Source organism: Oryctolagus cuniculus, chromosome 8 (genome assembly GCF_051225735.1).
Source record: "Oryctolagus cuniculus isolate XC-2025 breed Fujian yellow rabbit chromosome 8, ASM5122573v1, whole genome shotgun sequence".
NCBI lineage: Eukaryota > Metazoa > Chordata > Mammalia > Lagomorpha > Leporidae > Oryctolagus > Oryctolagus cuniculus.
In genome coordinates this window covers 92,298,490-92,313,916 of record NC_142874.1, presented here as the reverse complement: position 1 = coordinate 92,313,916, position 15,427 = coordinate 92,298,490, and the positions used below count along the sequence as shown (strand labels likewise).

The following is a 15,427-nucleotide window of genomic DNA, read 5'->3' as shown; positions in this document are numbered from 1 at the left end:
TGCTCATATGGGATGCTGCCCCCTTCAGAGTTCTTTCTTGGGGTGCTAACCTACCATAGTGTCTCCCCAGCCCGTGCTTAGCGCAGTGTCAGGTGCGGGCAGCAGCTCAAATCCAGGAATGGTGGTCAAGGGGAGGCCCGTCTGCAGGTGCCAGTAGCAGTCTACCCAGCAAAAAAGTAAAGAAGGAAAGAAGGAAGGAAGAAAGGTAAAAAGAAAAACTCCTTTCTGCCAAATCAAGATTTCCCTATGACCCGTGAACCAAAACCATCGCTGCCACCCTCACTCTCATTCTATCCACGGTAATCATCAAAAGGCCCGACCGTAGCTCTGGGTGGAAGCTGTGAATAACTGGCGCAAAACCAGGAGATTAAAGACCTCGCCAACGCCCAGAAGATGTTCCTACTGCATTGGACCTAAGTCAGTTATGCTATCGGAATTCCAGTTTACTCTGTGAGGAGATTCGGGTGTAACCGAGACGGACTTAAATGGAACATACAGATGAGATTTATTTTTGTAGCTGGCAGGCTTGGATGCATGCCGACCCCTCATCGCCGCCAGCTGCTCGGGCCTGCCTTTCAGGACTCCGGACCGCCCGCTCCCACAGCCGCCGCCTGCTTGCCCGGACAATTCGGGCCCGCAGGCGCTTCCTGGGGACGTCCCCGCTCGCCCCCAGCCCTCCAGGCTGCGAGAGCGCCGGGCCAGCAGCAAGAGCCCTGCAGGCCACCCGAGCGTCCAAGGCCGCCTGAGCGCGCTCCGCGTCTCTACGCTGCCGCCAGGGGCGGGAGCCGAGCCGCCCCGCCAGGCCGGACCGGGGGCGCGGGGCGCCTCCACAAGTGCGGGCTTTCCCCACCCCCGGCGGCGACCCCACCTCCCGCCCCCGCGGCGTGCGCGCCTGTGTCCGTCTGTCGGTCTTCTCTCTCGACGTCAGTGGGAATTTCCAGCCAGGAAGTGAGAGAGTGAGCGAGAGAGCAAGAGAGAGAAGTGCACCAGCGAGCCGGGCAGGAAGAGGAGGTTTCGCCACCGGAGCGGCCCGGCGACGCGCTGACAGCTTCCCCTGCCTTTCCCGTCGGTCGGGCCTCCTGCCGCCGCCACCGCCACCGCCGCCCTTGGCCTGAACGCCGCCTGCCTCCCCGTGCCCACAGACCGGCGCAGCCCAGGCCGGAGCCGCCGGGCCAGGAAGGCGGTGCAGCGCCGCCCGGCTGCCGAGCGCCCGGCGCTTGCCTCCGCCCGCGCTGCGGACATGGCGCGGCGCTGACGGGCCCGGCCCGGTCCGACCGCGCGCCTGCTCCCGCGCTCCGACCCGCACCCGGGCCCGCTCGGGCGCCGGCTCCAGCCGGCTGCTGCCTCTTCCTTCGCCAGCGCGCAGGCCCGCGCCGCCCCGGAGGGCAGCCCCTAGGCGCCGGGAGGCCGCGCGCGGACCCGCCACCAGGGTAAGCCAAACTCGGGCAAGTGGGGGCCTCGCTGGGGACTGGGGGCCGCGTCCCGCCGCCCACCCGGCCCGCAGCCCCGGTACGCCCCCTTGGCCTTCCTCATTCTTGCGCTAACCGCTGGGCCAGACCGTGGGAGGAGGTTGACAGTAGTTGAGAGGCACATGGGCTTTGGCGACTGGGGGGAAGGCACATCCGGACTGCGCGGGGCTGTGCGGCCGAAGGGCCGCGGCCGCCGGAACCCTCCTGTCTCCTGAGCCCCGCTGCCCGGCGAGCACGGGTACCAGAAGCGACTCTTGGAAACTTTTTTTTTTAATCCACACCCCTTGTCTTTGTCTGGGGGTGTCTGGAGGTTTGGGGTACGCTGCGGCGCGGAGGAGATCGGGGAAGGTGGTTGGTGCAGTGCAGAACCAGATTTCACCTAAGGGCGTTCCATGAAATGAAAGCAGAAGTGCTTGTCAGTTCTCTAGGTTGGAAAAGCCCTCCCCAGCTTCCCAGAATTAAACAGGAGAGCCTATTCCTCCCTATTGGACTTCTGAAAGAGAGAAGCCCTCACTTCCCACAAGTGCCCGGCGTGTGTACATACATACGCACACTCACACACACAGCGACAGGGCCTAATCTGTTCACCTGCTGTTGGACCTGCGCATTAGTTTTCAAAAAATGGGGGCCTGGTACTCATCCTCCAGGGCCTGGCGTTAGAGAAAGATGAGAAATCACACTTAGAGCACTTTTCACTGGATTATGTAAAGCTCTGGACAGTGGCATCGTGCATTGTGCCTAACCTCGAAAACCAAACTCATGATATAAACCAAGACTATTCTAAAGATAAGTTTTCTTATGGGCTTTTAAAATAGACTCTGATGGACGTGTTTAATTTGGCCTATCCTGAAACTTAACTGGTACTTAATGATTTAGGATTTAGTTATCAAGACTGAGGACAATTTCTGATCTTTTAACTAGAGGTTTTCAACATTGCAGCTTATGAAATAACATTGTTTAACTCCAAGGTTTTCTTATAAAGCTTATAATCTGAGAAAAATGTTATGGTATTGCTAAAATATTTAATAGTTCTAGCATCAGAATGTTTTTCTACAAACTGAAGATCTTTGGTAAATACTAATACTTGAAAACAAAATTATCAATAATTATTTTTCTAGCAGGATTCCTCAACTGAATATTCTTGAATAGTTTTAACTGTATTAGTATGTGCTGGAACTTTAAGAAGGAAACTTAATTAAAATAAAACCCTTAGCTGAAGTATGTTGTTTTCTTGATTTTAATATTGTGCTTTCTAGAGATGAATCCTTCTATTGTTTTATGTACTAAAGAAATTAGGTAAATAAAGTGAAATGCTTTTTGAGCTGATGAGCTCAGGAAGATAGGAAATCAAAAGAGGTGTGTTTCTTTTGGCATTTTACATTTATCATGGAATTGAATTCCTAAAATGAAGGGTGTGTATATGTGTATGAAATGGAAACAGGAAATCTCATAAAACTGTTCATCCATATTGATATACCTGCAACTCCTCAATGCCTTCCTTCACTTGTTTAGGTAAAATGTCTTCTTGGGCAGCCTAGTAGGCCAACTTGAACACAGAAGACTCATTGTATGTAGGTTTTAATGCTGGAAATTAACTGCTGCTTGTTGTGGAAAGTGTACCACTTTTAAACTACTTGAAGAACATATTTAAGAAAACAGTATAATCCTATTAGGAGTTGGTGGTGATTTGCAAATCTGTTATCCTAGTTTTGAAATTGCAGTTTTATCTTCTGTGCTACAGTTGGCCCTCACGTGGGCTGAGTAGATGCTCCTGTTTTTCAAACTCAGTAAAATGAGGAGTATACCCATAAAAATGGTCTTGTTCCCCTTTGTGAGCACTCCTTTGATCTTTGCACTTCCTTTTACTCCTACCACTTAAACAATATCATTTGTGATGACTGAGTTGGAGTTGGTTAAAGCTCAGTTATTCTGAAATAGGCAGGTTTATAGATCTACTGATCATAGTCCTTGCATTTCTCTTATCATTGTTCCTTGAAACAAATTGAAACTAGATTGAGTAACTAATATTTATGCAGGTTGTTTTTGCTACTGTTTTTAGAGTTCCAGGTAGTGGATGAAGTAAGTTACTGCCCTGACTTTGAGGGATTGCCCATTGTGTTAGATAGGAAATTTAGATAAACAGTTGGCAGCTTACATGGATCTTGGACAATGATTCAATCAGCAAACCCTTATTTTTACCTAATTGAAGTGAGATATTCCCCTGTTCAGAAGAGGCGAAAGTTCTGGCTTCTGGGGGGAAGTGGTTACTTCCTAACCTTCAATTAGTTTGAACTCAAAGAGTAGAAAAGTAGTTCACAGTTTAAAACCATAAGTTAAAGTAATTCTATCTGTGTTGTTATACAGATTTTTGATGAGTGCTCAAAATATCTTACCTTCAGAACATACTAGTAGATGTGCTTTTCAAGGAGGTGACTGCTGTAGGAAGTTAGATCTGCAAGAGTCGAGAGAGCAGTTTAACAGTGAGTAAATATTCAAATTACGCTCTTCTGTCTACAGATTGAGCAGGATTCACATTCATATGGGCACATATGAATCAACAGCTGTGCAAATTTCTCCTTGATTTGTCTTTTAGTGGGACGGTTGTTTTGTATAGGTGGTTAATTGGCTTTCTGTTACGATGTGAATCATAGCAAAATGGGAATGCTTTACTAAAAGAAGTCAAGGAGGAGAAGGAAGAATAGAATTTTAGTGCTGGAAGGTACTTCAAGATGTTTTGCTTTTATATTCACATTTATGTCTAATAAGGGTTAATCGAACTGCTTCCTGGTGACCAGTAAACCACAGTGGAGCAATTTATCCTGCTTTCTGGGAATTCATATGTACTCTTGCACCTTCCATAAATTGTGAGCTCAGTTTCTGTGTTCTTAAAGGCAAGTGCATAAGTTATCAGGGGCATGCATAGCCTTTTGAATTAGTTCTGTCACTGCAGGAGACTTTGAAAGTTTTAAAGAACTAGAGGCTTTCAGGAGAATTGTTTGGGTCTGGTGCCATAGTACTGTAAGTCAGCTTAGTGCCCTTGCTTTTTATTTGTTTATCAAAATAGATCAGTATCTGAAGCCACATAATTTGGTAGAGTTAATAGTTATGGTTGAATATAACTGAACCCCTTATCTTTGTGATATTTCATTAATGAGTATCCAGTTCATCACTGGTGGATGAATAAGAGAAAAAGTGGTGCCATTCATTTCATGTTAATGAAATTACTTCATACCCTTGGTCTCTGCTGTATTAGATATGGTTCCTGCATGGATTAATATGCTGTCTTCCAGATTTTCAGAGGAGGTTGGTGGGCCTGGCCTTGAAAATCAGCCAGTAGTTTAGAAAATTAGTTGTGGAATAAAATTGCATTGTTTCACCACAAACAATTTAAAGCCTAACAGTGTTACACAAAATAAAATTATTATAAGATATGATTTGTTAAACATTATAGAAACAATAAACACATTTGCTTAGAATACTAATCATAAAAATACTGTATTTTAACTTTGAAAAAGATCAATTATTTACTCCTTATGTTTTGTTTAGTGACTAATACAGACTTATTAATAATACAAGTTCCACTTGCTTTAATTTGTTACCTTTTTGAAATTGGAATCATGATACAGATTTAATCACTCATTTCAAATTACTACTTGTCATTTACCATTTGCCATCAGACTCAAATCCTTTCAAGTAGCTTTACTTTTTTAAAAATGGATTTAGTTGAGAGAGAATGAGCTAGCTCCCATCCACAGGTTCATATCCACATGCCCACAATGGCCAGGACAGGGGCAAGGTTAAAGCCAGGAGCCAGGAATTCTTTCCCATGGAGATGGCAGAACCGTTGCCACTGTCTCCTAGGGTCTGCTTTAGTAGGAACCTAGAATCTGGAGCCGGAGCCAGGTATCAAAGACAACCCAGGTACTCTGGCATGAGCTGCACGTGTATGCATTGGCATCTAAATCACTAAGCTAAATGCCCACCTTTAACAGTTTTGATTCTGACCAACACTATCAGTAGATACCAATAGGTTTAAACTATCCATAGATCCTGTTTTGTTTTGTTATTTAACTGAAAAAGTTTTTGCTTATTTAACTTTAAAGACTGAATATTCCATATGGCTTATTCTCTGAAGAGCCTGAATTACAAAAAATGAAATAAAAAGAAAAAAAAAAAAAGCTGAGAGAATCAAATCCTTTAGTTCCAGCTAGAAGAAAATATCTCACCTATACTGACAAACACAGAAATATGTGATGTTTAGCATTGTGCTTGTTTGTACATAGTAGGCGTTCAATAATTCATTGTTGAATGAATGGATTATATTGTTAAATACGCAGTATTTTTTTCTATAAGGACCAAAAGTTAAACTATTTTACCTTCCTTCTTTAAGAAAGAGTCCAAAAAAAAAAAAAAAAAAACAGCTTCTGCTTCCTAGGTATTATATTTTCTAAAGTGCACTTTAAGTTTACTAGAACAAGTAAATTATTTTTAAAAAATACCTACTGTCTTCCAAAAGGGAAGCATTTCATTCTGAAAAAGGGATTGATGATCTGGAAAAGTGCCTTTTCATTTCAAAGTTTAAGAGAGGCACTTGTCAAGCATGGCAATGAAGTAATTGAAATGATAAATGACGATTGTACAAGTGAAAAAGTAACTTCTTGGCAAAGTGAGAATTTCTCTAAACCCCACTGAAACTGTACTTTCAATGCTAGTACCTTCCAAAAAGGAAACTATGCTGTGAGCACTGCTTTCTAATCCAAGGGTTTTTAAACACCCATGTAAATTAATCAACCAAAAAGTAAAAACAAGATGTTATAAACCCCAGAGTTAAATACTGCCTCTCACCCGTAAATCTGTGAGCGTTAGAGGTTCCTATGTGGGAAACCTCAGGAACAAGCAAGCAGCCAGCAGTGTTTAGCAGTACTTTCCACTTTCGTATTTTAATGATTTTGCAATACTATAAAACCCGGGACAGCCTCATAGCAAGATTTGTTGGTTAGTGATCTTGAAACTCTGAATCTAACCATCATTCTTTTTCAACACAATTTATAAAATGAAATATACCATCCAGAGGAGACTGGAGCAAAATGCCAGTGCTCCTTGTGCTGGTGGCCTGGTGTCCTTAGGGAGCTTGGAGACAATCTGTAGGAAGACAGAGCCTTGTTATTGTTCCCTGCTCACTCAGGTCCACTCTGCTTTCCCCCTACTTAGTCTTTGTTCTGACCCTGAACTCCTTTCACGAGGCTCAAATTTACCCAAGTTTTAAAGATTAATTTAAAAATTAATAATGGGATGTATACCTGTCATCTATTTTTTTCTTACCGACAAACTTGAAAGAAATTATTAAATATCTATATATAGGCCAACTGCACTATAAAGCTGTTATTGTTAAAAAGAGCTCCAAAGGGGAACATCAGCCATATTTATAAAATAATAAAAATCATGCAAATCTGCCTGTGGCTCCCAGAGGATGATACATTTGGTGTGTCCTGTTGTGTGATCAATCTGCAGCTTCGAAGCAGGAAGAGAAGCTTAAACAGAACAAACAAAGCTGTAACTTTGTTCTAATCCTTACTGTACTGATCAAAAATGTGTGCATCACATGCATTTCATATTGGGAAATAAAGTTCCAGGATTTTTCTTTAATGTGAGCCATTTTGACAAATGAGGCTCACAAGAGTTTGTAGGATAGATTTATATTTTTGCTGACTTAAAGTAAAGTTAAGCATAAAGTTAAGCTTACCTGGATAGAAGAAATTTAATTAACATTCCCATTTGGCACAGTGGTTAAGTGGTCACTTGGGATGCCAGCATCCCATATTGGAGCACCTGTATTCAGGTCTCTGCTGTTCCTGATTCTGGCTTCCTGCTAATGGGCACCTTGGAGAAAGCAGTGATGGCTTAAGTAGTAGAGTCCCTGACACCCACATGGGAGACCTAGATTGAGTTCTGGGCTCCTGACTTTGGCCTGGCCCAGCCCTGACTTGAAGGTTTTTAGGGACTGTATCTGCAGATGGAAGATCTCTTTCTGCCTTTTAAATAAGTAAAAATGTATTATTAAAAAAAAAACTTGATTTTTTAATGGATATTAGTTGCCAAAGTAGTAGTTATTTCAAAAAATTGTTTTTATGACATGTCATTTGGATGAAGCATATTATACACATTTCAGTGTCAGGACACACCTCCATCATTTATCTCAGATGTCAAGTGTAACATTCATCAGGCATGCAAAGAAGAATTAAAAGTGATGACAGACCCCCTAATCAGGCTACCTGTTTGTTGGTTTTGTGCCCAAGCCTGCAATTAATTTAAACAGTGAAAATAAATTACTCAATTGTTTTAAAAAATATGCCTTCCAAGACAAGAATTTTAGGAATGAGAAAGAGACTATTTTTGGAAGCTTTAACAAAGAATCTCCGGTTACTGAAGACCTGAATGACTTCCTTGTCTACCTGTCCTTAAATACAGGTGTCTATGGTAGTTTCACCATATATTGGTGTTTTATCATTAAGGCTTATTTTATAAACTTTGATTTTTTTTCTAGCTGTATTTTTTTTCCAAAGAAACCATTTATTTAATGTGTGCAAATTTCATGAGTACAACTTTAGGAATATAGTGATTCTTCCCATCATACCCGCCCTCCCTCCCCAACTCCTCCCTTTCCCATTCCTAGTCCTGTCTCCATTAAGAAAAAAAAAAAAAAAAAAAAAGAAATCCTGTCATTTGCAACAAAATGGATGAATTTGGAAAACATCATACTTAGTGAAATAAGCCAGTCCCAAAGGGAGTAATACCACATGTTCTCCCTGATCTGTGATAACTAACAGAGCTCCTAAAAGGAAATCTGTAGAAGTGAAATTGACATTTTGAGAAGCTGTGACTTGAACAGCCCTTGTCTTGTCTATCGAGGAACAGTTTATTTATTTTTTTAATGAACTGTGGGCATTATGGTGAGAACAAAGAAGAATCCCTTATAATGTACACATGTCACATAAGCACTTTTATGACCTATAAAATTTAAAATAAAGATGCCCTGAAAGAATGGAATACATATAGATGACTGTTCATATAAGTATAAAGGAAATCTGAGATAGAACAATAGTTGACAATAAAAATTAAATCAGCTTTATTAATATTTAGGAAAACACTCAAGGGAATATATACAACCATTGATTTACATACATCAAAATTGAAAATTGAATATATAATATAGGGAATAAGATTTTTCTTTTTTTTTTTTTTTTTTTTGCACACAAACTGCTCATTTCAAACTGACCTGAAGCCTAGGAAAATACTTTTTGGAGGAGATGGATTAAAATACACTGAAAATCCAATCCCACACCCTGTTCATTTAATTTTTCATTTATTATAGTGCTAATAACATATTGTAGTGTAAGATAAATATTAGGTTCTCTCTCTCTCTCTTTCTCTGTGTATGTGTGTTTACACCTAAAATTCTTCTGAAAGGTTTGGTCAAAACAAATGATAACCAGAGCATAGACAAAAGTTTGGGAGTATGCTGTATAAAATAAGACTTGAATATGAAGGTAAAGAAAAGTAAGTCAGAATCCTAGAGGAAGTGAATATATCTATATATTATATATAAACCATTAAATAAATGTGGTGTTTTTTTTGGGAAAAAATACAGCTAGAAAAAAATCGAAGTTTATAAAACATATATATATATATAACCATATATATATATATGGTTAAGAAAGGGCAAAGTCATAAACACAGGAGTGAGAGAGGTTGCCCTTGAGTAGATCTTTTTTGTAGGTGTTTCATAGGTTATCCAATTTTTAATAAATTGAAAACAATGGACTTTTCTCACATTCTAAAAACACATTAGAAGTCTGTTGTGATTAAGTGAAATCATTACACTGGAAATATAAAGTTAAGAAAATGACATCTGACAACAATTAATGTATTTCCTTGCTCTCATACTATACCATAGCATTCATTTGACACAGTATTTTTATGGTTTCCCTCTATGCGTTTACCTAATTTCCTGTTTAAGACATTAGGCAAATTTAACAAGCACTCCATCAAACCTTTTCTGACTAATTTAAAACATTACATTATCAGGCATTTACCCTACAGTTAGAGATCTTTTCAAATGATGGGTGGGAAGAGTATCCTGTTTCTCGGAAAGTCTAATGCAATAGCCAAATAGGAATTAAGAGGTGGTTTAATCCTATGTTGACATGGGTGGGTGAGTGGGGGCATAATTGTGCTGCATTTACTAAATACCTGTTAAACTAAGGAAGTCCAGGCATTCAAGGAAAGCCCCAGAAAATTGCTGAGATACTTAAGTGTCTTAATATAGGTGTCCCCATTCATCAGTGTCCCATATTAAATTTATCACCACCCTACCCCTGTTTTCCCCAACATATTAGGGAATGATGGCATTAGGTCCCTGTGCTCTATTCAAAGATTTCGCACCAGAAAGCTAGGAACCGTTCCTTCTCATACCTCCTTTTCTCCTTCAGTCACAGGTCATGTCAAGTCTGCCACTGGCTCTCTAGAATATTTCCCTTCTGCAGTGAATTTCTTGCTTTGCTTTTTGCATCGTCTCCTGAGGCATTTGTTTCCTGCTTCCGTACCAGCCTTCATCCCAGCAAAATGACCTGTTTTGTAAGATGCCAGTCTGAGCATGTCATTCTCTTTCCATTTGTGGAGTGACTCGTGGTTGTCTTCACAGGCTGGTCCCTGTACCCCTCACCTCCCATCTCCACTCCTCTCTATCCCCTAATTCTCAGATCATCCCTATCAACTCTCAGTTCCTTCTGCATGGTGTTTTCTTACATTGAAGGCCTTGCCATATGCCCTCCCTGTGTCAGCAGCGCGCCTTTTCCTTCCTGGTCATCCTGCTAACCGTTCAACCCTCAGGCCTGGTCCAAGTATCCCCACCACCACCTCCTTCCCTCTTCTCCCTGACCTCTCCAGAAAGAATCATGTGGGCCCCTTCTGTGTTCTCTTGACTTCTTGTATGCTCTGGAAAAGAAGCATCTGAAGGCAAGAATTTGTCTCATTTAACATTTTTTTGACAGCATTCAGTATTTGCTGAATGTATAAGTAAAAAACTTTTACAGGAGACTGTAGTACTGATTAAGTTATGTGACTTTTTAACTTTTTGAGTTCTTATTTTCACTCTATATAAAACAATGAGAAGGTTTACCCTCCCAAATTGGTATTCTGAATTTTGTAGGAGAATCTCATTAAATAATAACAAAAAGTTTATGTCTAAAATTATTTGTTTCTTTGATACAATTGTTTTAACTGAAAGACTTCAGAATTCCCTGCCTTATTGAGATAGGAAACTTTTGGAAGATGCTTGTGATTGGGCATGGAACCAATTCTTGATTATTAATAAGATTATGTGAGGAATATCGTGTGGAAATTGGGTTATAGTTTCTCATTCCAGCCTGATTTCTTCCTCATATCCAGATGTTTCTGGGATTCCATGGTTTTCTTGTTAGTCTCTTATGTTCATGTTTCTCCAAAGAAATAGATGACAAGACAAATTGTCAGTAAAATTCAGCATTTGAATTCTAGATTGAGTCATGGTCTCACTAGTTATAACTACATTTGGAGGGAAAAAAAAGGGAGGTGATGTGATGAGGGTATGGAATCCTCATCTGCCTTGAAGGAACAGTGTCTAAAACTGGTAACATTGGAGATACCAAAAGAACCACCAGGTAAGCCAAGAGGAGAAAGTTAAGAGCAGTTAAAAAATAAATTTAGTCTCTGAAAAGTAAGACTGGAGATGAGGAGAGGTGGAAGAGGGGAAACTGCTTGTTTGTAAGCAGAGTTTGTCTATAAGCTCTTCTGACTTTATTTTTTTTTTAAGATTCATTTTTTTATTTGAGAGGCAGAGTAACAGAGAGAGAGGTCTTCCATCCGCTGATTCACTCCTCAAATGACCACAATGGTCAGAGCTGGGCTGATCTGAAGCCAGGAATCGGGAGCTTCTTCTGGGTCTCCCTTGTGGGTGCAGGAGCCCAAGGACTTGGGCCATCATCTACTGCTTTCCCAGGGCATCAGCAGGGAGCTGGATCAGAAGTGGAGCAACCAGAACTTGAACCAGTGTCCATCTGGGATGCCTGTGCTACAGGCAGAGGCTTAACCCATTCAGCTACAGCGCTGGCCCCATGCTTTTCCATCTTTGTGTAATAGGGTTTTAAAAATTATTTTCTTTTTCTCCCCTTGATTTGTTACAGTAAAAGTGATAGACGGAAATTGTGTACATAATTATTTATGATGATCAGTGGGATGTTTTGCTATACTATATACATAGGGAAATGAAGAAATGAAACTAATTAACATAAATAGGATTTAAAATTTTTAATAGTAATTCATTTGAGGCTGGCGCTGTGGCTCAATAGGCTAATCCTCCGCCTTGCGGCACTGGCACACCGGGTTCTAGTCCTGGTTGGGGCGCCAGATTCTATCCTGGTTGCCCCTCTTCCAGGCCAGCTCTCTGCTGTGGCCAGGGAGTGCAGTGGAGGATGGCCCAAGTGCTTGGGCCCTGCACCCCCATGGGAGACCAGGAGAAGCACCTGGCTCCTGGCTTCGGATCAGTGCGGCGCCGGCCATGGCGGCCATTGCAGGGTGAACCAACGGCAAAGGAAGACCTTTCTCTCTGTCTCTCTCTCACTCTCCACTCTACTTGTAAAAAAAAAAAAAAAAAGTAATTCATTTGAATGTATGCTGAGTCCTTTCTATGTACCAGTGACAATTCTAAGTACTAGTACTAGAAGTATAATACGCAACAATACAAGATAGAAATCTATAACTTCATGGAGTTTAGTTCTATTTTTAGTTTTTAACATCTAATTTCTAAATTAGCCTTTTTTTAAATCACATTTTTTTTAGAGTCACAAAGCTAAAAAAGTACACCAATCATAAGGGTGCAGCTTTAATGGTTTATTTCAGAGTAGACACACTTAGCCTAGGTGGTGATCAAGAATTAGAACAGGGGCCAGAGCTGTGGCTCAGTGGGTTAAGCCATGGCCTGCAATGCTGGCATCCCTCATGGGTGCTGATTCGAGTCCTGGCTGCTCCACTTCTGATCCAGCTCCCTGCTAATGTGCCTGGGACAGCAGCAGAAGATGGCCCAGGTCCCTGGGCCCTTCCCAGTCATGTGGGGGACCCAGAAGAAGCTCCTGGGTCCTGGCTTTGCCCTGGATTAGCATCAGTCATTACAGCCATTTGAGGAGTGAACCAGCGGATGGAAGATTTCTGTCTTCTCTCTCTCATTAACTCTGCTTTTCAAATAAATAAATAAATAAATCTTAAAAGCACAAGAAAAAGAAAAAAGTAAAAAAAAAAAAAAAAAAGAATTAGTACATTTCCTGTGCCCTAAAAACCCCTTTTCTGACCCTTCTTAGTCAAGACCCTTACCCTCCACTCTCTTTGAGAAGATTTCACTGACAAGTGACTTCTGGATTATGGGCATGTTGATTCCATGACTCATATTTGTTCACATGAATAATGGAGAGTTGACTTCACGAATTTATTACTGCAAGGTGCTAGCAATGTTAGCTTCACACAAGAACTGTGCTCTGATTGAAGCTCCTGAGGTTAGTTCATTTTAGATTTTACTCACTAAACACATATTTTTTTCCTGAGGTGTTCATAAAAATATGAAACAAATCACATTTTCACATGAATTTTTCATTTATGAATTTGAGAGTAAATATTTTTCATATTGCCAGGTAGTCAGAGTCACTGACAGACACTGGAGAGACATATTTGCATCTGACTTTGAGATAGAAGATAGTTCCGTTTCTTTGTTCTTGCTCAGTTTATATGCTAATCTCTGTTACATGAATATTTGAAAGAGTAATCCATATGAGTAGTCAGTGTGGAAAGGGCTTCTGAACTAAAACCGAGGACTGAAAGATCACTGTAGAAGTCCTGATTTTGGTGCTGAAAATCAGTTTTGTGTCTGCAGTTGGAAGCTCTTTGCTATGATTGTTTCTTCGAGGGACTGTTTTTCGCCCTCTGGGCTGATTGTGTCCATACGCATAGATCCATGTATTGCTGGTTCACGTGATGATTTCTTTTCTTTTGAAAATAAAGCATGTTCTTTTATGGTTTCTTGAGGATTAATACAATGAAAATCCAAAAAGTGTTGTCGTACTCGGGTTCAGGAGAACCAGATCTGTTTCTGCACAGTTGAACAAGAGTGCTGACCTCTATATCCTAATCCATTGAAGTGGTCTGCTTCCTGTTCATTCTGAAAATATCAGTACTCCAAGATGGCACTCTTAAGACAAAGGCTAGTCATCAAATTAGAATTTCATCATTCTGTATTGTTAGGAAGATGAAATATGTAGCATTTGAAATGTAGAAGCAAAAGGTCAGAATATGGTCCAGTAAGTCAAATAAATCAATAAATAAAAATAATTAAAACCTTTTTTTATGTTACTTGAATGAAATCTCTCAAGCTATGATTGGCTGTGTATTTTTATGTGGAAATGAAAAGTGGTGAAATCCTGGAATGACTTTAATTGTAACATGTAAGGTTTAATCTAATTTATAGATCTTTGGAGAACTCTCCAGCTGTACAAATTTATCCTCAGCAGATTTTTTCCTACTATAGTGTTAATAAAAATAAACTTTACTTGGAATGAAATCTGTTTGATATAGATGACAGTTAGTTACAATATGATTAAACAGCATCCAAAACATCTTTTGATCCTACAAATTTCAGTCAACTGTGATTAAGAAGACAACCACAGGCAAAGATTGTTTCCTATGGAACACACTGGAATGCATTCTAATAACTTCTCTAAGAAAATCCCTGTCCCCCATGGTTATAGTGAACATGATACAGCAAGAAATTAGATGCTTCTTCCAGGGAGGGGAATGAGGTTATATTCATTATTTATTGACTCTAACAGGCACTTTTTCTGCCTACAATTTAACACCTTGGCTTAATGACATATAATTGGGGATTATCTTGATATCTTTCTGTTAGTAGCTTTAGGTTTAATTCCATTGTGTTTATATAAGATGCTCTGAATGCTTTCAGTTTTACCCTCACTATGACTTGTGTTCTGCCCTACCACGTGGTCTGTCTTGGTGAATGTTCAGTGTGCACTTGAAAAGAATGTATACTTAGTCATTGGGTGGAGTGTTCTGAACGTGCACCTGGGTTCATTTGATTGATGATGATGATGATGTTCCTAAATCTTCTGTATTCTTACTACTATAGCTTGAATTTGTCTGCTCCAAAATTTACATGTTGGAACTTAATAGCAAGTGTGATAGTGTAAAGAGGTGAGGACTTTAAGGGGTGATTAGATTATTGGGGCTCCTCCCACCCCCATTCTTGTGAAAGGGATTATAACCAGGATTGATGGGACTGGCCCTCATTTGCTCTCCAGCTTTCTGACATGTGACAACACAGTATTCTCCCCACTGGAGCATGCAAATGCTAGTACCTTGATTTTAGACTTCTGACCCTCAGAGCTGTGAGAAATAAATTTCTGGGGCTACCACTTGTGATGCCAATGTCCCATGTCAGAGTGTCACTGGCTACTCTACTTCCAAATCATCTTTCTGCTAATGCACTTTGGAAGGCAGCAGATGATGGCCAAAATGCTTTTGTCCCTGCCACCCTTGTGGGACACATGGGTGAAGTTCCTGGCTCCTGGCTTTGGCCTGACCCAGCCCTGGCTGTTGTGGGCATTTGGGGTGAACTAGTGGATGGAAGTTCTTTGTTTTATCTTTTCTTTCTCTCTGTCTTTTGAATAAATAAATGTTTTATTAAAAAAGAAGAAATATACTTCTCTCTTAAATAAACAGAAGAAACACAGTCTCAAATATTCTTTTATAGCAACACAAAGACACATATTGATGTTTTGTTGGTTTGCTTTTCTCCATTACTGACAGGAGTGTTAAAAACCTTCACAGTCATTGTTGATTTGTCTGTTTCTTCCTTTGGTTAT

General features: G+C 40.6%; 1 protein-coding gene across 2 annotated transcripts in view; it reads left to right on the top strand.

The window, feature by feature from the left end:
- The first annotated feature begins 396 nt into the window (after positions 1-396).
- NFKB1 (nuclear factor kappa B subunit 1) overlaps positions 397-15,427 on the top strand; it is a 135,098-nt gene continuing 120,067 nt past the window's right edge. Inside the window, exon 1 of one of the 2 annotated variants that reach the window (XM_051819545.3) lies at positions 397-1,430. The gene's annotated coding sequence lies outside the window, so the exon portion shown is untranslated. The remainder of the gene's footprint in view (positions 1,431-15,427) is intronic. The other variant, XM_051819546.3, reaches the window with a different exon arrangement.